This window comes from Gorilla gorilla, chromosome 3 (genome assembly GCF_029281585.2).
Source record: "Gorilla gorilla gorilla isolate KB3781 chromosome 3, NHGRI_mGorGor1-v2.1_pri, whole genome shotgun sequence".
Classification (NCBI taxonomy): Eukaryota; Metazoa; Chordata; class Mammalia; order Primates; family Hominidae; genus Gorilla; species Gorilla gorilla.
The window spans coordinates 61,667,369-61,689,356 of NC_073227.2; the positions used below are offsets into that span (position 1 = coordinate 61,667,369).

Here is a 21,988-nt window from a genome sequence, read left to right on the forward strand (position 1 = left end):
TGACTAGCTGCCTCACCAATTACCTTCATCTTTCTGGAATTTATGATACAAATAACTATGTATAATCAATCAATAACATATTATTTTACCAAAAATTTTTGGTAAACAACTTAGAAACTTTCATGCACGTCCTTGTGAAGAGACAACCAAACAGGCTTTGTGTGAGCAATAAAAGCTTTTAATCACCTGGGCGCTGGTGGGCTGAGACCAAAAAGAGAGTCATCAAAGGGAGATAAGGGTGGGGCCATTTTATAAGATTTGGGCAGGTAAAGGAAAATTACAGTCAAAGGGGGTTTGTTCTCTGGCAGGCAGGAGTAGGGGTCGCAAGGTGCTCAGGGGGGGAGGTTTTTGAGCCAGGATGAGTCAGGAAAAGGACTTTCATGAGGTAATGTCATCACTTAAGGCAAGGACCGGCCATTTTCACTTCTTTTGTGGTGGAATATCACCAGTTGAGGCAAGGACTGGCCATTTACACTTCTTTTGTGGTGGAATGTCATCAGTTAAGGTGGGGCAGGGACATTCACTTCTTTTGTGATTCTCCAGTTACTTCAGGCCATCCGGGCATATACGTGCAAGTCACAGGGGATGCGATGGCTTAGCTTGGGCTCAGAGGCCTGACATTCCTGCCTTTTTATATTAATAAGAAAAGTAAAACAAAATAGTGTTGAAGTATTGGGGTGGCAAAAATTTTTTGGGGGGTGGTATGGAGAGAGAGCATGGGTGATGTTTCTCAGGGCTGCTTCAAGCAGGATTAGGGGTGGCGTGGGAACCTAGAGTGGGAGAGATTAAGCTGAAGGGAGATCTTGTGGTAACGGGTGATATTGTGGGGTTGTTAGAAGAAACATTTGTCGTATAGAATGATTGGTGATGGCCTGGATACGGTTTTGGATGAATTGAGAAACTAAGCGGAAGATACAAGGTCCAAATAAAAGAAGGAGAAAAGTGGGTATTAAAGGACTAAGAATTGGGAGGACCCAGGACATCCAATTAGAGAGTGGCCAAGGGGATTCAGCTTAATTACTTGCTTGGTTGTCAAGTTTTTGGGCTCTATCCTTGAGTTTTTTTATGTTGTCATACACCAGGCCAGATTGATTTAGGTAAAAACAACACTCTTCATTTAAGAATATACAGAGTCCTCCTTTTTCAGCAGTGAGTAAGTCAAGGCCTCAGCGGTTTTGGAGGACAACTGTAGCTAAAGAGTCAACTTGGGCCTGGAGGACTGATAAAGTTTGTGATATGTCTGTGATGCTAGCAGAGAAGTCATTAGACAGGCTACAGAAGGTCCTGACGGACATTGAAATGCCTGCCATTCCAGTACCGAGAGCAATAGTGGAGGCAGAAAGTCCTAAACCGACCATCAAGGGAATTAGTGGAATAACTCTTTTTTGTCACGTCAGTGTCATGAGAGGAACAGGGAGCTCTTCGGTCCCATTTGCAAATTGAATTTTGGGGGTAAGGAAAACTAGTGTGCCTGTTCCTGTCCAATTAACAGCTAGACACATGTAGGTAGAGGATCCACAGAGGAAGAAGAGACCTTGTGTGAGGCAAAACTGGAGATGTAAAGTAAAAAGGTGAGAAGGAATGCTGAAAGGGGTGTCTTGTACCCAGACTCCTAGGGATCCAGCTAGGGCAGCAGCTGTCAGAGGTTGTAATGGGGACTGATTGGGTAACTGCGTAGAGGAGGAGGTTTTATTTTCATGGTGTATGAGAAAATGTTGAGTATACATGAGCAACCTTTCACTGTTATTTTTGGGGCTGGGTATAAGTAAACAAGAAGAGGGCCTGGGAGAAGAGTCTGACGAGCAATGTGAAGGTAGCCAAGGATGGAGTGAAATACAGGGTAAGAGTCTTCCTAAGCAATAATTACTGATAATGTTTTTAACTTTGTCAGTATTGATAGAGGGCTTGTCTGTAATATGGAGCTGGAAGGCTCCAATTGTTTCAGTGATGTGTGTAGTTGGGCTTCGGAGATGAAGAGTAAAGGAACATCAGGAAGGTGAAATATTACCTAGGGGAATTCCAGTGGGTCTTTGCTGAGAGATACATAAAGGAGCGGCCACAGGAATAGTAGTTTGTGTTGTGAGAGGTCCAAATATGGGGGGAGTAGAGTTGATATAAGGAGAAAGGTTTTTTAAATAAGTGCGGAGGAGGGTGGCAGCTTGCTGATGTGAAATGTCTGGGGAAGTCTTGCTGGACCTGTCTAGAAAGTAAATGAGTTCTTTAGAAGGGTAAAGATGAGGGCTGTTAAAGGAAGTTTGGAGGTGTAAGGAGACAGGAGATGTTACCCAGTCTGTCTGTAAGGTGGGGACAGCTATGTAGGCATTGGAAGAAAGGGAAATGCAAAGCCAGCAGTTGTTCACTAAGGAGGGATTAGAAGCGGCTAGGAGAGAATGGGTAAGGTTGATAGTGTGGTGGAGACAGCTGGGGAGAGGTAAAGGGTGGCATAAGAATGGGAATGAGAATAAAAGTGAGTATAAAAGTAAAGAATAGAACTTCATCAGGGTGGAAGTATTGGAGGGTGCCCTGCCAGCAAAGATCATCTACCCACTCTAAGAGGGAATTAAGAGTGGCAGTTTGGGGATAGCACCAAGAGGTATCAGCTGAGATGGCTTGAAGAAACAGTGTAAACTGGCAGTGTAAACAAGAGTAGGGCATTTATAAGTAGTTGAGATCGGAGAATAGGAGTATGACTAGACAAAAAATAGTAGGGATGACAAGTTTTTTGGGGCTCAGCCTAAGTGGTGGGGTGACTTCGTAAAGCCCTGTTGCAAAAAGTACGGTAAGGACGAAGAGACCTAATAGAATGAAGGGATGTATTAGGCTTATAAGGGTTATTACTGTTCTTCAGAAATACGAGTGAGTTTAAGGGAAGTAGAGGAGAGTACTTGCGACTTCCAGGAGGAAGAGGAGGGATTAGGCTGGCTGTCTGATGGACACAGCTTTATTCTGGAATGATGAACCCAGTGGGGAGGATTCTGCAGGTGGACGGCAGTCGGGGTACTATAGATGACTAAGTAGGGTCCGGTCCATCAAGGTTGTAGAGTTTGAGGGGTCAGATTCTTAACAAGAACAGATCATCTAGCTAGGGTGTCTTCATATGGCTGGGGATCTGGAGTAGGCAAGAGAAGATTAGCAAGCCTGGTGAATTTCCTGTCTAGCCTGCTGGAGGACTGGAAGATAGTCGCCTAGAGGGCTGGTGTCTGGGATGAAGTTGGGGCCAAGCAATAAAGTGCATCCATATAAAAGTTCAAATGGACTGTACCCTGTAGCATCTCTAGGACAGGCTCTAATTCTGAGAAGGGCAAGAGGTAAAAGTACTGTCCAATCCTTTTTAAGTTGGAGGCTGAGCTTGGTAAGATGTGTCTTTAAAAGACCATTAGTCCGTTCTACTTTTCCTGAAGATTGAGGATGGTAAGGGATATGAAGTTTCCACTGAATACCAAGAGCCTGAGAAACTGCTTGGGTGATTTGACTAGTAAAGGCTGGTCCGTTATTAGACTGTATAGAGGTGGGAAGGTGAAACTGAGAAATTATGTCTGACAGAAGGGAAGAAATGACCGCGGTGGACTTCTCAGACCCTGTGGGAAAGGCCTCTACCCATCCAGTGAAAGTGTCTAAACAGACTAAGAGATATTTTAGTTTTCTGACTAGAAGCATGTGAGTAGAGTCAATTTGCCATTCCTGGGCAGGGGCAAATCCCCAAGCTTGATGTGTAGGAAAGGGAGGGGGCCTGAACAATCCCTGAGGGGTAGTAGAATAGCAGATGGAGCACTGAGAAGTGATCTCCTTGAGGATAGATTTCCATGATGGAAAGGAAATGAGAGGTTCTAAGAGACGGGCTAGCGGCTTGTAACGTACATGGAAGAGGTTATGAAATGACGACAGAATAGAATGGTCCTGTGAGGCTGGAAGGAGATATTTTCCTTGGTCTAAAAACCATTTGCCTTGTGTGGGAAGAGACTGATAGGTGGAAGTTTCAGTGGGGGAGTAGGTGGGAGTGACTGAAGTGAAGGAGAAAAACTGGCCGTGAGGGACAGAAGTTGGAGAGCTAGCTGCTTGTCTAGCCACCTTATCAGCATAAGCGTTGCCTAGAGCAATGGGATCTGACACCTTTTGATGCCCCTTGCAGTGAATGACCCCAGCTTCCTTTGGAAGTAAAGCGGTCTTGAGCAGAGTTTTTATTAAAGAGGCATTAATGATGGAGGACCCTTGTGTAGTGAGGAAAACTCTTTCAGCCCATATGGCCACATGGTGGTGCAGAATATGAAAGGCATATTTAGAATCAGTATAGATATTGACACGTAGTCCTTTTGCAAGAGTGAGGGCTTGAGTTAAGGCAACTAGTTCGGCTTGCTGAGAGTTAGTGGAGGGGGGCAGAACAGTAGCCTCAATGATAGACATGGAAGACACTATAGCATAGCCTGCCTTTGCTGGTGAGTGACGATTAGGCCTGGTGGAACTGCCATCAATAAACCAAGTGTGATCAGGTTGAGAAACAGGGAAGAAGGAAATGTGAGGAAATGGGGTGAACGTCAGGTGGATCAGAGAGATGCAGGCATGAGGGTCAGGTGTGGTATCTGGAATAATGTGGGAGGCTGATTGAAGTCCGGGCCAGGAACAATGGTAATTGTGGGAGACTCAACAAAGAGTGAGTATAGCTGAAGGAGCCGGGGAGCAGAAAGTATATGTGTCAGGTGTGAGGAAGAAAATATATTTTGGAAATTATGAGAGCTGTAGAGAGTGAGTTGAGCATAGTTTGTGATTTTGAGGGCCTCTAAAATTATTAGGGTGGCAGCAGCCACTGCATGGAGACATGACGGTCAGCCTAAAACAGCATGGTCAAGTTGTTTGGACAAAAAGCTACAGGACGCGATCCTGGTCCTTGTGTAAGAATTCCGACTGCACAGCCCTGCACTTCAGCTGTGTGTAATGAAAAGGGTTGGGATGAGTCAGTGAGAGCTAGAGTGGGGGCAGTCTCTAAAGCTGTCTTCAAGGAATGGAAAGAGGAGTGGGGAAAGGATTTAGGATCTATGGGGTCAGCTAGGTTTCCTTTTGTGAGTTTATATAATGGTTTTGTTAGGATGGCAAAACCAGGTATCCAAATGCAAAAGTATCCAGCCATGCCCAGGAAGGAAAGAAGTTGTTGTTTTGTAGAAGGGGTTGGGGTTTGAGAGATTAGTCGGACACGATCGGCAGGGAGAGCACGTGTGTTTTTATGAAGAATTATGCTGAGGTAGGTAAAGGATGGAGAAGAAATTTGAGCTTTGGAGGGGGATACCCAATATCCTTTGGAGAATAAATGCTGAAGGAGCAGAAGTGTGTCTTGTTGAGAAGATTCAAAGTAGGGGCTACAAAGAAGAAGGTCATCAATATATTGAATAAGGTGAGAAGCGGAGGGGTGGAAAGAAAGTAAATCATGAGAAGAGCTTGGCTGAAGTAATGAGGACTGTCCCTGAAACCTTGCAGCAGCACAGCCCAGGTAAGCTGCTGGGACTGATGAGTGTCAGGGTCAGTCCAGGTGAAAGCAAAGAGAGGCTGGGATAAGGGGTGCAGGGGAATAGTGAAAAAAGCATCTTTAAGATCAAGAATGGAATAGTGAGTTGTGGAGGAAGGTATTGAGGACAAAAGAGTGTACGGATTGGGCACCACAGGGTGGATAGGCAAAACAATTTGGTTGATAAGGCGCAGATCCTGAACTAATCTGTAAGACTTGTCCAATTTTTGGACAGGTAAAATGGGGGAATTTTAAGGAGAGTTTATAGGTTTTAGAAGCCCATGCTGTAGCAGGCAAGTGATAACAGGCTTTAATCCTTTTAAAGCGTGCTGTGGGATGGGATATTGGCATTGAGCAGGGTAAGGATGATTAGGTTTTAATGGGATGGTAATGGGGATATGATCAGTTGCCAGGGAAGGAGTAGAGATGTCCCATACTTGTGGGTTAAGGTGTGGGGATATGAGAGGAAGACGCGAAGGAGGCTTTGGTTTGGGGAGGAGGGCGGCAATGAGATGTGGCTGTAGTCCAGGAATAGTCAGGGAAGCAGATAATTTGGTTAAAATATCTCGGCCTAATAAGGGAACTGGGCAGGTGGCGATAACTAAAAAAGAGTACATAAAAGAGTGTTGTCCAAGTTGGCACCAGAGTGGGGGAGTTTTAAGGGGTTTTGAAGCTTGGCCGTCAACACCCACAACAGTTATCAGGGAGAGGGTAACAGGCCCTTGAAAAGAAGGCAACGTGGAGTGAGTAGCCCCCATATTGATTAAACAGGGAATGGATTTACCCTCCACTGTGAGAGTTACGCGAAGCTCGGCATCCGTGATGGTCCAGGGGGCTTCTGAGGGGATCGGGCAGTGTCAATCTTCAGTCGCTAAGCCAAGCAGATCTGGGAAGGAGTCAGTCAGAGAGTCTTGGGCTAGAGCTTTCAGGGCTTTAGGAGTGGCTGCTGGGTGAGCTGGGCAGTCTGCCTTCCAGTGGGTCCCTGCACAGATGGGACATGGCTTGGGAGGAATCCCGGGCTGTGGGCATTCCTTGGCCCTGTGGCCAGATTTCTGGCACTTGAAGCAAGATCCTGATGGAGAAAGTCTTGTAGGAATGCTTGTCTGCTGCGGCTTAGGCGTGTGCAGCTTAGGCATTTTGAAGTTCTTGTGTGCTGGAGGTGTGGCTGGGTTTTGTCTCACAGCAGAGGCAAGTAATTGTAACTCAGAAATGCGTTGCCGTCTGGCTGCTTCCTCTCTATTATTGTACACCTTGAAGGCAAGGTTGATTAATTCCTGTTGTGGGGTTTGAGGCCAGATTCTAATTTTTGAAGTTTCTTCCTAATGTCAGGAGTGGATTGGGTGATAAAATGCATATTAAGAATAAGGTGGCCTTCTGGCCCTTCTGGGTCTAGGGCGGTATAGTGTCTAAGGGTTGCTGCTAAGGGGGCCATGAACTGGGCTGGGTTTTCATCTTTACCTTGGGTAGTTTCTTTAAGCTTTTCATAATTAACAGCTTTGTAAGCTGCCTTTTTAAGCCCTTCAACTAGGCAGGAAATCATGTAATCTTGCCTAGCTATACCTGGGGAATTTGCCTGGTAGTTCCATTGGGGATCCTCTCGGGGAACTGCTCTAATGCCTTCCTGGAGGTCTGGCTCATGAAGCCGGTGGTTATCAGCATGAGATTGGGCTAGAGAAAAAACTCTTTCCCATTCATCTGGGGAGAGGGTAGAAGTCAGGATGACATTTAAGTCACTCCAGGTTAAATTGTAGGACAGAGTTAAACATTGGAATTCCTGTATATATTTAGTGGGGTCTGGTGAGAAAAAGCCTAAACGCTGACTGATCTGAGAGAGGTCTGATAGAGAAAAAGGTACAAGTACCCTGACTATGCCTTCAGCTCCAGACACCTCTCTAAGAGGAAATTGTTGGGCAAGTGGGGAAGAACTAGTCACGGAACTAAACTGTAAGCCGGACCGGGTGTGAGGAGAGGATGTGGTAGAAGGATTATAGGGTGGAGGAGTGGAGGCTGAGGAGGAATTGGGACTTAGCTTGGCCTGGCAATGAGCAGCCTGGGGAGGAGGGGAAAGGTCAGATGGGTCTGTAGAAAAGGAAGACTGGAAAGACTCGGTGACGCTTGGGGTTGGGACTGAGGGGACAGGCAGGAGGGAAAGAAGGAGGATCTGGGAGGAATCACATTGGGAACAGAGACTAGGGAGGGAATGAAGTGTGAAAAATGCCTGGACATAAGGCACCTCAGACCATTTGCCCTTTTTTTGACAAAAATTATTTAGGTCTTGTAGGATGGATAAATTGAAAGTGCTGTTTTCTGGCCATTTAGAGCCATTGTCAAGTTTGTATTGGGGCCAAGCAGTGTTGCAGAAGAAAATAAGGTGCTTAGATTTTAGGTCAGGTGAGAGTTGAAGAGGTTTTAAGTTCTTAAGAACACAGGCTAAGGGAGAAGAAGGAGGAATGGAGGGTGGAAAGTTGCCCATAGTGAAGGAGGCAAGCCCAAAGAAAAGAGAGAGTAGAGACAGGGAGGGAAGGGGTTTGGGGGTTCTTACCCTCCAGAAAAGCGGGAAAGGGGTCAGGGCACAGAGATAAGAGGTCAGGGCATGGAAATAAGGGATTGGGGCAGAGAGATATAAGGGGTTGGGGCATGGAAATAAGGGATCGGGGCACAGAGATATAAGGGGTTGGGGCATGGAAATAAAGGATCGGGGCAAAGAGATATAAGGGGTTGGGGTACTTGCCCCTCCCCTAGAAAAGTGGGACTTGCTGCTAAGGGTGAAGGAGAAGGGGTTGGGGGTTTTTTGCCCCCCAGAAAGGCGAAGAAGGGGTAGAGACATGGAGAGAAGGGGTTGGGGTACTTGCCCCTTCCCCAGAAAAGTGTCTCCTTTGTCTCTACCAGAAAATGAAAGGAATTGAAATTAAGAGAAGGGAGAGATTGAAGTGTGGCACCAAGATTGAAAGGAGAAAGAGGTTGAGGGATAGTGAGGGATAGTGAGGGAGGTTGGAGAAGAGAGTAAAAAGAGGCCACTTACCGGATTTGAAATTGGTGAGATGTTTCTTGGGTTGGTTGGTCTAAGGACCTGAGGTCGTAGGTGGATCTTTCTCATGGAGCAAAGAGCAGGAGGACAGGGGATTGATCTCCCAAGGGAGGTCCCCCTATCCAAGTCATGGCACCAAATTTCATGCGTGTCCATGTGAAGAGACCACCAAACAGGCTTTGTGTGAGCAATAAAAGCTTTTAATCACCTGGGTGCAGGCAGGCTGAGTCCAAAAAGAGAATCAGTGAAGGGAGATAAGGGTGGGGCCGTTTTATAAGATTTGGGCAGGTAAAGGAAAATTACAGTCAAAGGGGGTTTGTTCTCTGGCGGGCAGGAGTGGGGGTCCCAAGGTGCTCAGTGGGGGAGGTTTTTGAGCCAGGATGAGTCAGGAAAAGGACTTTCACAAGGTAATGTCATCATTTAAGGCAAGGACTGGCCATTTTCACTTCTTTTGTGGTGGAATATCACCAGTTAAGGCAAGGACCGGCCATTTACACTTCTTTTGTGGTGGAATGTCATCAGTTAAGGCAGGGCAGGGACATTCACTTCTTTTGTGAGTCTTCAGTTACTTCAGGCCATCTGGGCATATACGTGCAAGTCACAGGGGATGCGATGGCTTGGCTTGGGCTCAGAGGCCTAACAGAAACTACCTCTTCTTTCCTCTTAAAAACCTACTTGTACTTGTTAATTGGAGTGTATATTCAGGGCAACTTGAATCTATGCTCTGAAGTTGCATCCCTGAAGCTTGCTTCAAATAAACTCTCTACCTATATTAATTTTGCCTCAGCATCTTTCTTTTAGGTCAACATAAGATACATATTCTAATATATATACACAAACACACACACACTATTAACTGTATATATTTGTACTTTGTAGAGTCTGGTGAGGGAAAGACTATTGCAAACACATCACATTCACATTTAAATAAGGCCGATGTTGCAGGTGCTAAGGTTAGGAGGGCACACCAATCAACACAGCTGCCATGTTTTACTCTAATTTCCATTCCTGTTGCTCTTTTATAAGGAGTCCACATGCTGTAAGAAATAAATAGATGATTTCAAATCTACTAATTATTATCATGATGTTATTAATTTAGACCAAGATAATAATAAGATGCTGTCTGCAAAGAAAGACATCATTATAGAATTAATTGCTTTGATTAGGGTCAACACAGGAGAAAAGATTTGCATAACATTTAAGAAACAATTACTTTGATGGCTATTCAGGAGCCAAAGACATGCAAATTTAAAGAAATCATTTTACAATTCCCCTGTTACATTCAGATGCTAAGTTCTCTGATAAACCCTACTTGTTCAACAGAAAATTAAAATCACTGAATTGAAGAAGATCTAGGTAATGATGTATCATTGATGTATTCTATAAATGTTCAAATTATTCTTGGCTCTATTTTTGAATTTATTTCATAGAAACAAAAAATGGCATTACAAAGTCAATTTTAATCTCAGTGTTGATGTTGTGGTTGTTTTACCTTAATAGATGTCGATAGAAGTGGATTATAGTTATCTTTATTAATTCATTGTTACATTTTTTATTCTCATAGTTTTTGACTGGGCAGCACATATGGAGTAAAAATGTTCTCTGTGTTTAACACCTGCTTTTAATTTTTTTCCTAAAAATGCAACCTAATTCTTTTGTTTTGCTGTTAGTATTTTTATTGCATTTTTCCCTTTAATGAGAAAATAAACTCAATTTGAAAGAAAGCATATCTCAGCCATATCTGTCATATAAGAATACACTCTTCAGTAAGATGGACAGATTGACAATGGATTTTGCATTTGGCATGTATATATAATTTTGTTTTCTTTCTCTTTCTCTTTTGCTGTCTTGGTTGGTTTTCATTGCAATGTTTCTTTGAAGTGAATGACAGGATCATACTCAGGGTAAGCTTTGACAATTACAATTTAGACAAAGTCCTAAGGCTAAGTCAAGATACTTGACTCTGACTGAATATTATGTAAAACTAAAAATAGATTTTCAATTTTTTTTTAAAAAAACTTGCTTTATATTGAAAAATGACCATTAACCAAATAGCCAAATGTTTTCTTTTAAAGCATACAAGTAAATATTTTTTCATTATTTTTAATTATTATACTCTCATATCAATGAAACATCTTACTTGGGAAAAAAGAGAAAGGGTAAAAATTTTGGAAAATAAAAAGAGAAGTCAGGCATTTTAATTAACAATAATGACAATAAGTAACATCTACATGATATAGTGTTCCTAATTTTTCTTTCATATATTTGTTTCATGGTCAAATGAGACTGTAATTACCATGTTCTGGGTAAATTTTCAACAAAACTTTTCAAATTCAGCATCCACAAAGCCTTGAGTAAAAGTGTCATTAAACTTAAAGTGCATCTATAAAGACATGTTTTAATTTTTTGAACTAGATTTATTTTTCAAAAAAGGGAATAGCGAAATAGTAAGCTGAAATTTGAGCTGCTTGCAGAGAAGAAAGCAAAAGTTAAGGTTGTTCTTTTGTCTTAGGTCGTATGTCAAAACCAGAACTTCTGAATGAGAGTCTTACACCAAGCTTTGTGCCATGCAGTGTGATTAAATATAAGTTTTCTAGTAAGCTAGAAGCTTCAAGATGAGCTACAAACTTTACAAAAGAGAAGATTACAAAATTCATGTTTAGTAGTGTTCAATGACTCTTATCCAAGCAAATCATACCTAGATGTTAATTGTGGAGGGTGTCCAGGTTCTTGATGTCTTGAACAAAGAATTGGACAAATGCACAAAGCAAGGAAGGAGCAAAGAGATTTATTAAAAAGAATAATATACTCCACAGTGTGGGAGCTTGCCTGACCATAGAGGCTCAAAGGCCCAGTTACAGATTTTTTGGGAGTTTAAATACCCCCTAGAAGATTCCATTTGTTACTTGTGTATGCTCTATGTTAATGCAGAGAATGAAGTAAAGCTACAAAGTCATTTATGGTGAACGCCCTACAGAGAGAATATTTCCTGTTATAGCTGAAGTGTAAATCAGCATTATATTCCCTGCCTCCTGACCTTATTTTTCTGCCTCATCTCCCCCCTAAGAAATGTGATCCCCATAAATCTTCATGGGAGGCAGAGGGATTGATAGTCTTTTTTCTGTAACTGCTTCATGTTGGCTTGGGGTGTAGTCCCTACCTATTGGGGATCACAGAACTCACCCTGCTTTATAGTAGGGACAAGGTAGCTTCTTCATGACCAGGGTTGATGTCTTCACCTGGAACTGACTGGAACCTTTGTTGCATGATCATATGAAACTTGAGGGTCTCTAGGAGAGAGAAAATGAATTTGGCTAAAAGATTTAATGGGACTTCAGGGGGTGCATACCTATGCTGACAGAAAAATTTGTTATAGAGATTTGCAAGAGAAAAAACAAAACCTGGCTTGTTCTAGAATCTATGTGTTTTCTTAAAGTTTTAGCACAAGTGACTCAATTTTGGTTTGGTTTGGTTTGGTTTGTTGGGACCTAGTGCATGAGCTTAGTCCAAAACAATGGCCTCCCGTAATTTTGTTTGAAAAACTCCCCCTTTTTGTTCAGGCTTTCACTTACGTGAGAGTGTAACCAAAATGTAGGGCCTCAGTGCCACTCTCGGTTACCATAATTTTGGGTTTCTGGTCTCAGCACATCATTTATAGGTTATATGTGTCCTCATGGTTGCACATTTCTCTCAGCTCCTGTTATTCCAGTTGAAGGGAGACCATAAGATACTCTAGATAGGGCTGCATGCAAGCATTTAAAACTTCTGAGAGAATACAGCACACCAGGGAGACTGTTATTATAATTATTGGGAGGATAATACCAAGAGTTTAGAGTATTCTCCCTACTCCCCAAGGTCCCAATAAGCCAAACCTCCTGAAGTCAAATAAATCAAAGAATGAGCTAGAGAAAGAGTTTACTCACTTGACTAAGCAATTTCTTCATCAATCGCCTACCACTAAATTTCTATAATCTTCATTTAATGTATTTCTGCATAGGCCACAAGTGCCAGCAGCCACACAGGTTCTCCTCTGTTCAGTCAATTCTATTATTTAGCATAAGTTTCACAGGAGAATTTAAAGTTTGTTGTGTAACTATAGCCTTTACAGTAGAATTTGCTATACAGCCTACCAGGAGGATACATTTCTAATCATTGCTTCTTTTACTTTAAGCCATGGAAAAAGGACCTAACAAATGTTGCCCATTTAGAATAGTAAAGCCCTTCTGGCAATGTTCTCTTCAACCCATGATGTGGATTAAGAGGAGTGAACAAATGTTTTGTTTTTGACTGATTATGAGACAACATATGTACCATTAAAGTTCCTTACCTTCATTGGGCCTTCATCGGGCCTTCATCTTTTATGTATCAAAGTATAAGGTTATCCATGTATAAGGCTGGCTTCAAACTCCTTCACAAATAAAAGTGCACCCCATTAGTGCACATAACAGACCCCCCTTTCCACTTCTATTTTTCATAGAGGCCTAAGCAAAAAAAAAAAATTAAAGATAAGTGTTTCATGACAGTAGAAGTCTTAATCTGTGAGCTTAGGAAAAGTTGTTCGCATCAAGGATGCCATCCTCTTTTTGGGAGAAATTTCCCTGGTTACTTTTACCTTAAGCATTCCAGTGGGTGCATAACCTCCAAAAGCATGGAGGTACCTTTCTCAATTGTGATATTATGAACCCAAAGTTTGTTATGCCCAGACCATTAGTTCCCCAAAGAAGACCACCAGAGTCCAGAGTCAAAGCCAAGCGGCAAGGATCTTTACTACAAGTTCGAACCTTGTCCCTCCATTCCACAGCATGCAAGAGGGCCCTGAACAATGCGAGTGTTTGCTTTTTATAGCCTGAAAGTTACAGGGGAACAAAGGAATTCTTTTGGTTCCCACCCTTTCAGTAAAACTTTGAACGGCTGTCTCCTTATCGGAGACTTTCCTGGTGGTGTTTGTACTGGGCTCAGGAAGTTTGAGAGATATATGGCGATATGTGGTGGGATGGGAGGATGGGATGTGTTTGTACTGGGCTTGTTTGTTTTGAGCCCGGGGCTGAGGAATGTGCCTGGCTCCTTTCATTCCCCTCCTTTCTTTTCAGGTATTTTTAGAGCCAATCTTAGGTCTTATAAGTCTGATTCTGTTTCAGCGTTTACAGGTTGGTATTGGGCTCTGAGGACCATGAGTTGTACAGTGTCAAACCTTTCTCTAACAAACCGCAAAATTCTGTTAACAACACAAGGTCCTACGGTAAGCAGAAATAGTAGACTCAGCAGGGGTCCAAGGAAGGGGGCTAACAGAGAAAACATAGATGAGTTCCACCATTGGTCTGCAGCTGAAGCAAACTGCGGTGTTCTTACTTCTGTGCTTAACTTGTGTAACTGTTGGACCCGGTCTTCCACAAGCCCTGATTCATTTATGTAGAAACAACAGTCTTCCTTTGGAAACATACACGTACCCCCTTTTTCAGCAGTGAGTAGGTCTAAGGCCCTCCAGTTCTGCAAGGTTACCTGTGCTAGGGACGTGAGCTGCCGCTGGAGGGAGGCAAGGGACTCAGCTGACTCCTCCATAGCAACGGCAAGTTGTTGGTACAGCTTGTTACTTTCTATGAGGGTGTGACCTAGGGCTTCCCCAGCCAGTCCGGCCGCCATGAAGGATGCGGTGAGGGAGATTCCTGCAATGAGGGGGAGAAATATGGCTCGTGCAGGTCTCGGTCTAGGGTCTGGGTGAATAACAGCACTAGTCCAGTTACCGGTATACCCTAGGAACTCTCCGGCAGTAAGTAGAGTTAACCGGGGAACTAAGGTGACAGGAAGACACAGTAGGTTGGTAACAGAGGGGCTTGATAGGTTTTTAGATAGTGTTTCATTACACCAGAAGAATATGCCTGATGGAGCCCTTAAGGTGATATTAGGGGGTGTTGCAGTGATGCTGCAGAGGCTGGAATTAGTTCCTGAGAAACAGTAGGGAAACTTTTCTTGACTGGGGTTTAGGTATAGTGGCACGTTAGGGATAGGGGCATATGAGAGGTTTCGGTGGTTGTTAGCTTGGGCAGAGGTGGAGGATCCCCATGGCAGGGGGACAGCTGTTAGCGGTGGATGCCCTAGAGTGGCACACAGAAAGCAGCCAGACAGGCTGTGAAGTCCTGTAAGGTTAGCAAGTTCTAATCCTTCTTGCAATAATTTTAACCAGGAAAAAGGACGTAAATCTTGTGTCAGGCGGTTTTCTTGTCGCTGGATATTTCCATGGACCAGGGGCCATACCTGCACTAGACCCCGCCACAGATAGAGGTGACTGCTAGGCCATGTGGAGGCGGAGGAGTAGTATACAGCCCTGTGTTGAGGCGTGGTCCAGCGGGAGTTCCAGGGGTCTCTAACTATCCATGTATATGAAAGGTCTCTATCTCGTCTGCGATGGAAGGGCCATCTGGGATCTATCTGTTCTTTTTCACCCCACCATTGGTATTTATGGATGTTACAATAGTTATAAGGGCAGCCGGCACTTTGGTGCCACCAATAGTGCTTACAATTGTATTTAGTCTGATCATACTCGAAGCTGGTGCCACTGGTTTGACTATTGGGAAATCGGTAAAATTTAGTAAAATTGGGCTATTGCACCCTGAGGAGGGGCAATCTGCACTGGCCACTAATTTCCCGGGCTTATGAGGTTGCCCAGGGTGGGTTTGGTTTTCATAAAGCCAGAATCTCCAGACAAAGGGATTAGGAGCTGGCTTTATGTTTTCCCCAGTGGCCACTAGGGCGACTAATGTTAGAGTTAGACTACCTAACTGTATGTTTGCAGTGAGCTATGCTGCCAGCGCAGGGTGAGTTTTAAGGGGTTGTTCTTAGCTCTGTCCACAGTCCACGTGTCCGGTGCTTCAGCTGCCACCATGATTGGCCCCAGAAGGTCGGAGGTTGGGTCCACTGGCTTGACGTGGGTGTAGTGGATCCACGACGCAATGCCTTCTACCTTCAGGGCGGTGGATGTGGTCAGGAGTACTTGGAGTGGTCCTTTCCACCTGGGCTCTAGGGTCTCTTGTCGGTGTCGTTTAACCAGGACCCAGTCTCCCGGCTGGTACGGATGGGGTGTCGGTGGGGGACTGGTCTCATATAGCTCTTTCAGCTTGGGCCAGATTTCTTGGTGAATTTTCAGTAAGGCTTGTAGGGAAAATAAGAATTTAGAGACATTTTCTGTTTCAGACTTAAACAGGTCATCTTTTAAGCTAGGAACCAGGGGTGGAGGTCTGCCATACATGATTTTGTAAGGGGTAAGGCGCAGTTTGTAAGGGGTATTATGGGCCCGGAACAGAGCATAGGGGAGAAGGACTACCCAATTAGCGCCAGTCTCTATAGTCAATTTAGTTAAGGTCTCTTTTAAGGTCCAATTCATCCTTTCTACCTGTCCTGAACTCTGGGGCCTGTAAGCGCAATGTAGTTTCCAATTTGCCCCAAGGATGGAAGCCAAATCCTGACTTACCTTAGCGACGAAAGCGGGCCCATTATCTGACCCTATCTGGATGGGGAAGCCATACCTGGGAAGGATATCTTCCAGAATTTTCTTTGCTACGACCTGAGCAGTTTCTTTTTTGGTTGGGAATGCTTCAGTCCACCCTGAAAAAGTATCTACAAAGACAAGTAAGTACCGGTACCCGTACTTTCCTGGCTTTATTTCAGTAAAATCTACTTCCCAGTAGATACCGGGCCTGGTTCCCCTGAGCCTTGTTCCTGTTGCAGCTTGAGATTGGGGGTATGCGTTGTTAAGCTGGCAGACTTTGCAACTTGTCACGATACTGCTGGCCGTCTCAGCTATATGTCTGATTTTGAGCTTGGAGCGTCTGATCAGGTCTATCATCTGCCGGGCCCCCAGGTGGGTGGTTCGGTGGATGTGTTCTAACACCTGTTGTCCTAATTCTTCTGGTAGGATGGTTTGGTCATTAGTATCAGTCCACCACCCATTCTGGATTTATTTCAGGGGAAGTTTGTCAATCCACTGGAGATCTTGTTCTGAATATTCAGGGAAATATGGCAAGTCCCGGGGGCCCGGGTCAGGGAGCTGGAGTGCAAGGAGTTGGCTGGGAGCCTTCGCCACATTCCTTGCAGTTTGGTCTGCCAGAAAGTTGCCTTGAGCAGTTGGAATAGTTAGTTTCTGATGCCCTGGGCAATGTACAATGGCTAATTTTTCTGGCCTCCATAGGGCTGTTAGCAGGGCTAGGATCTCTTGCTTGTTTTTTATCTCTTTTCCTTCAGCCATCAGTAACCCTCGCTCCCTGTAAATGGCCCCATGTATATGCGCCATTGCAAAAGCATATCAGCTGTCTGTATATACTGTCAGCTTTTTCCCCGCCCCTAAGGTAAGAGCTTGGGTGAGCGCTATCAGTTCGGCCTTCTGGGCCGATGTCCCCGGGGGCAGGGGTTCCGCCCAGATTACCTCAGTCTCTGAAGTTACTGCCACTCCAGCGTACCTCTGGCCTTGATGCATGAAGCTGCTCCCATCAGTGAACCAGACGAGGTCGGCGTCAGGAAGTGGGCGGTCCTGCAGGTCTTTGCTCAGATTATCATGCCGGGGGGGCCGCCTAGGTTGGGTGTACTCTGGCTGTAGATGCTCTTTCTGTACCACTGCTGCCAGGACCTTGGTCATTTTTTCAGTGGCCTTAAATTGCTTTTCCTCTGGAGTATCTCTGTTATTGTAAACCTGCTGGGCTATCTGAAGGAGGTCCTGAATCCGCTTTCCCTCCAAGTCTTCTAATTTCTGGAGTTTTCTCTTAATATCTGGGGCTGCCTGATTTACAAAAGACATTACAACAGCTGCCTGACTTCCTGGAGCCTCTGGATCTATGGGGGTGTACTGTCTAAAAGCTTCCATTAATCTTTCTAAGTAGGTAGCTGGGCTCTCTGTCTTCCCCTGCAGAATAGAATATACTTTAGCCAAATTAGTGGGCTTGGGAGCAGCTGCCCAGAGACCTGCCATTAGAGTCTGGTGATAAAGGTGTAGCCGTCCCCTACCTTCTGAAGTGTTGTAGTCCCACGCCGGCCTGGTCAGAGGAAAGGTTGCGTTTATGAGGTCGGGGTTGGCAGTCGGTTGACCGTCGTCTCCTGGGACCAGCTTTCTAGCTTCTATCTGTATTCTCTCTCGCTCCTCCGTGGTGAACAAGATTCGGAGGAGCTGCTGACAATCATCCCAAGTGGGCTGGTGGGTGAACATGACACTATCCAGTAAAGCCAGTAAATCTTTGGGGTTGTCTGAAAACCGAGCACTCTGAGTCTTCCAGTTATACAGATCACTGGTGGAGAATGGCCAGTACTGGAGCCTGGGGATTCCTGTGTCATCTGGGGGTCCTATTTCCCGAAGGGGTAAAGCCACTGTGGAGTCAGGCGGCTGAGGGGGGCTAGTCCGTGAAGTGCGCCCTCACGTCCGCCCCGCCGGCCCTTCAAAGTTACTTTCCCTTTCAGCGGGCCCGTGTGTGCCAGCCGCCTCCCATCCGCCTGCTCCCTCCCGCAGCTCAGCAAGGGGGGCTGGGGCCTGGGGCCCGGAGGGGTACAGAGGGGCTTCTGTGAACAGTGGGTTCCCGCTGTCAGGTAGAACAGGATGGGGGGGGCAGTTGGTTGCTTGGATTTTAGTGGTTGAGCAACCAGGGCCTTACAGGGTTCAGAGGCTAACTGGAAAGGGGACAGCCAAGGAGGCGGGTTCTCAACAAGGTCCTGCCATATGAGGATATATGGGATTTGATCTAAGTGCCCCGCACACCCAGGTAGGAAAATCTTGGACTTTACCCTAGTGATGACAGCAAGTTGGAAGGTCCCTTCGGGCGGCCACCCCACATCAAAGGCAGGCCACTCGGAGCGACACAGAGTAATTAGCTCTCCTTTCCTGATCTCTATACCAAGATCATGGCCCCTTGCTTCAACTTCCCCAAAATTACTCATAAGGGGAGATAGAGGAGCGCTCCGGGTATTACCCATCCTGTAACTATCTGTAGTCTCTTCCTGTAAAGGAATGTGGGTTTGAATCCCTGTAAAGGAAATCTGATCTGACTTATTAATGACATCTAATCACAGGCGCACTTTGGCAGCCCTGGTCAGAGTTAGCTGCCTGGATCGCGGTCGCGCTGGGGCAGCCCAGATCAGAGACAGCTGCTGCCCGCCAAACCGAGGCAGTTCAGATTGCAAGCGCACACCGGGAGCCCGGGTCAGAGTTAGCTGCCTGGACAGCGATCGCGCTGGGGCAGCCCAGATCAGAGACAGCTGCTGCCTGCCAAACCGGGGCACTTCAGATTGCAATTTAGATCAGATGAGAGCCAGGGGACGTCTCCCACCGGTCTCCGCTGGCCATCCTATAGCGCGTCCGCCAGGACTGTGCCAGCTCCAGTTTCAGACCTCGTGAGTCACAGATTCAGATTCAGAACAGACACAGACAGACAAATGGAGACGAGCCAGCTCACCTATCAGTAGATCGATCCTAGCAGATCCATTGACCAGGGGTCTGGTGGGCTTGGGGAATCCCGGGCGAGCCCCCAGATGTTATGCCCAGACCGTTAGTTCCCCAAAGAAGACCACCAGAGTCCAGAGTCAAAGCCAAGCGGCAAGGATCTTTACTACAAGTTCGAACCTGGTCCCTCCATTCCACAGCATGCAAGAGGGCCCTGAACAATGCGAGTGTTTGCTTTTTATAGCCTGAAAGTTACAGGGGAACAAAGGAATTCTTTTGGTTCCCACTCTTTCAGTAAAACTTTGAATGGCTGTCTCCTTATCGGAGACTTTCCTGGTGGTGTTTGTACTGGGCTCAGGAAGTTTGAGAGATATATGGCGATATGTGGTGGGATGGGAGGATGGGATGTGTTTGTACTGGGCTTGTTTGTTTTGAGCCCGGGGCTGAGGAATGTGGCCGGCTCCTTTCAAGTTCAAGGTTTCAAAGTTTTGTTTTAGTGTGGATAGAAAAGACAGTCTTTCTCTGATGTTCCCAGAATATTCAAACCATAAAAAAGCTTTCTTTACCTGGTGAAAATACACTGAGCATAATAATCTACTGTTATAACATCAGCCCTACTGCAAGGGAAAGCTTTTATAGAACAAGAAAGCATGAATTGAAAACAACAATGGAAAGAAATCCCTTTATAAAATGTTTAAATGGCCAACCAGGTAACTAAAGTTACCTGAAGCTATAATTGTTTTCCCAGGGATATGGGATCAAGCATTGGTTATAAACTGTTTTAAACAATTTCGGTATTAGCTGATTTAACATAAAAGTATTTTCTTGATATTTAATTTTTTTGTTGTTTTACTTGGGTGGGTAGTTTTATACATGAAAATATGGTTATTTCTGTGGTTTACAATAACTTAACATAATAACTATAATTGTGATTTGTAGCATATACTTTAGACATTAGAATGTGAGAAATCTCTTGCTTTAGGATTGACTTGGCAATGTGGGCTCTTTTTTGGTTCCATATGAACTTTAAAGTAGTTTTTTCCATTTCTGTGAAGAAAGTCATTGGTAGCTTGATGGGGATGGCGTTGAATTTATAAATTACCTTGGGCAGTATGGCCATTTTCATGATATTGATTCTTCCTATTGATGAGCATGGAATGTTCTTCCATTTGTTTGTATCCTCTTTTATTTTGTTGAGCAGTGGTTTGTAGTTCTCCTTGAAGAGGTCCTTCACACCCCTTGTAAGTTGCATTCCTAGGTAATTTATTCTCTTTGAAGCAATTGTGAATGGGAGTTCACTCATGATTTGACTCTCAGTTTGTCTGTTATTAGTGTATAAGAATGCTTGTGATTTTTGCATGTTAATTTTGTATCCTGAGACTTTGCTGAAGTTGCTTATCAGCTTAACAAAATTTTGGGCTAAGAACAGAGCTGGAGGCATCACGCTACCTGACTTCAAACTATACTACAAGGCTACAGTAACCAAAACAGCAAGGTACTGGTACCAAAACAGATAAATAGACCAATGGAACAGAACAGAGCCCTTAGAAATAATACCACGCATCTACAATTATCTAATCTTTGACAAACCTGACAAAAACAAGAAATGGGGAAACAATTCCCTATTTAACAAATAATGCTGGGAAAACTGGCTAGCCATATGTAGAAAGCTGAAAATGGATCCCTTCTTTACACCTTATACAAAAATTAATTCAAGATGGAATAAGGACTTAAATGTTAGACCTAAAACCATAAAAACCCTAGAAGAAAACCTAGGCAATACAATTCAGCACATAGGAATGGACAAGGACTTCAAGTCTAAAACACCAAAAGCAATGGCAACAAAAGCCAAAATTGACAAATGGGATCTAATTAAAATAAAGAGCTTCTACACAGCAAAAGAAGCTACCATCAGAGTGAACAGGCAACCTACAGAATGGGAGAAAATTTTTGCAATCTACTCATCTGACAAAGGGCTAACATCCAGAATCTACGAAGAACTCAAACAAATTTTACAAGAAAAAAACAAACAACCCCATCAACAAGTGGGTGAAGGATATGAACAGACACTTCTCAAAAGAAATTTTTTTTTTTTTTTTTTTTTTTGAGAGGGAGTCTTACTCTGTCACCCAGGCTGGAGTGCAGTGGTGCAATCTCGGCTCACTGCAAGCTCCACCTCCCAGGTTCACACCATACTCCTGCCTCAGCCCCCCAAGTAGCTGGGACTACAGGTGCACTCTGCCACACCCAGCTAATTTTTTGGTTTTTTTTTTAGTAGAGATGGGGTTTCACCGTGTTAGCCAGGATGGTCTCAATCTCCTGACCTTGTGATCCGCCAGCCTCGGCCTCCCAAAGTGCTGGGATTACAGGCATGAGCCACTGTGCCCGGCCAAAAGAAGGAAATTTTGCAGCCAACAGACACATGAAAAAATGCTCATCATCACTGGCCATCAGAGAAATGCAAAGCAAAACCACAATGAGATACCATCTCACACCAGTTAGAATGGCGATCATTAAAAAGTCAGGAAACAACAGGTGCTGGAGAGGATGTGGAGAAATAGGAACACTTTTACACTGTTGGTGGGACTGTAAACTAGTTCAACCATTGTGGAAGACATTGTGGCTATTCCTCAGGGATCTAGAATTAGAAATACCATTTGACCCAGCCATCCCATTACTGGGTATATACCCACAGGATTATAAATCATGCTGCTATAAAGACACACATGCACACGTATGTTTATTGTGGCATTATTTACAATAGCAAAGACTTGGAACCAACTCAAATGTCCAACAACAATAGACTGGATTAAGAAAATGTGGCACATATACACCATGGAATACTATGCAGCCATAAAAAAGGATGAGTTCATATCCTTTGTAGGGACATGGATGAAGCTGGAAACCATCATTCTCAGCAAACTATCACAAGGACAAAAAACCAAACACAGCATGTTCTCACTCATAGGTGGGAATTGAACAATGAGAACACATGGACACAGGAAGGGGAACATCACACACCAGGACCTGTTGTGGGGTGGAGGGAGCGGGG

General features: G+C 44.5%; 1 pseudogene; it reads right to left on the bottom strand.

Annotated features, from left to right (window-relative positions):
- Nucleotides 1-233: 233 nt before the first annotated feature.
- The window catches only part of LOC129532874 (uncharacterized), a 139,968-nt pseudogene continuing 118,213 nt past the window's right edge, over nt 234-21,988 (bottom strand).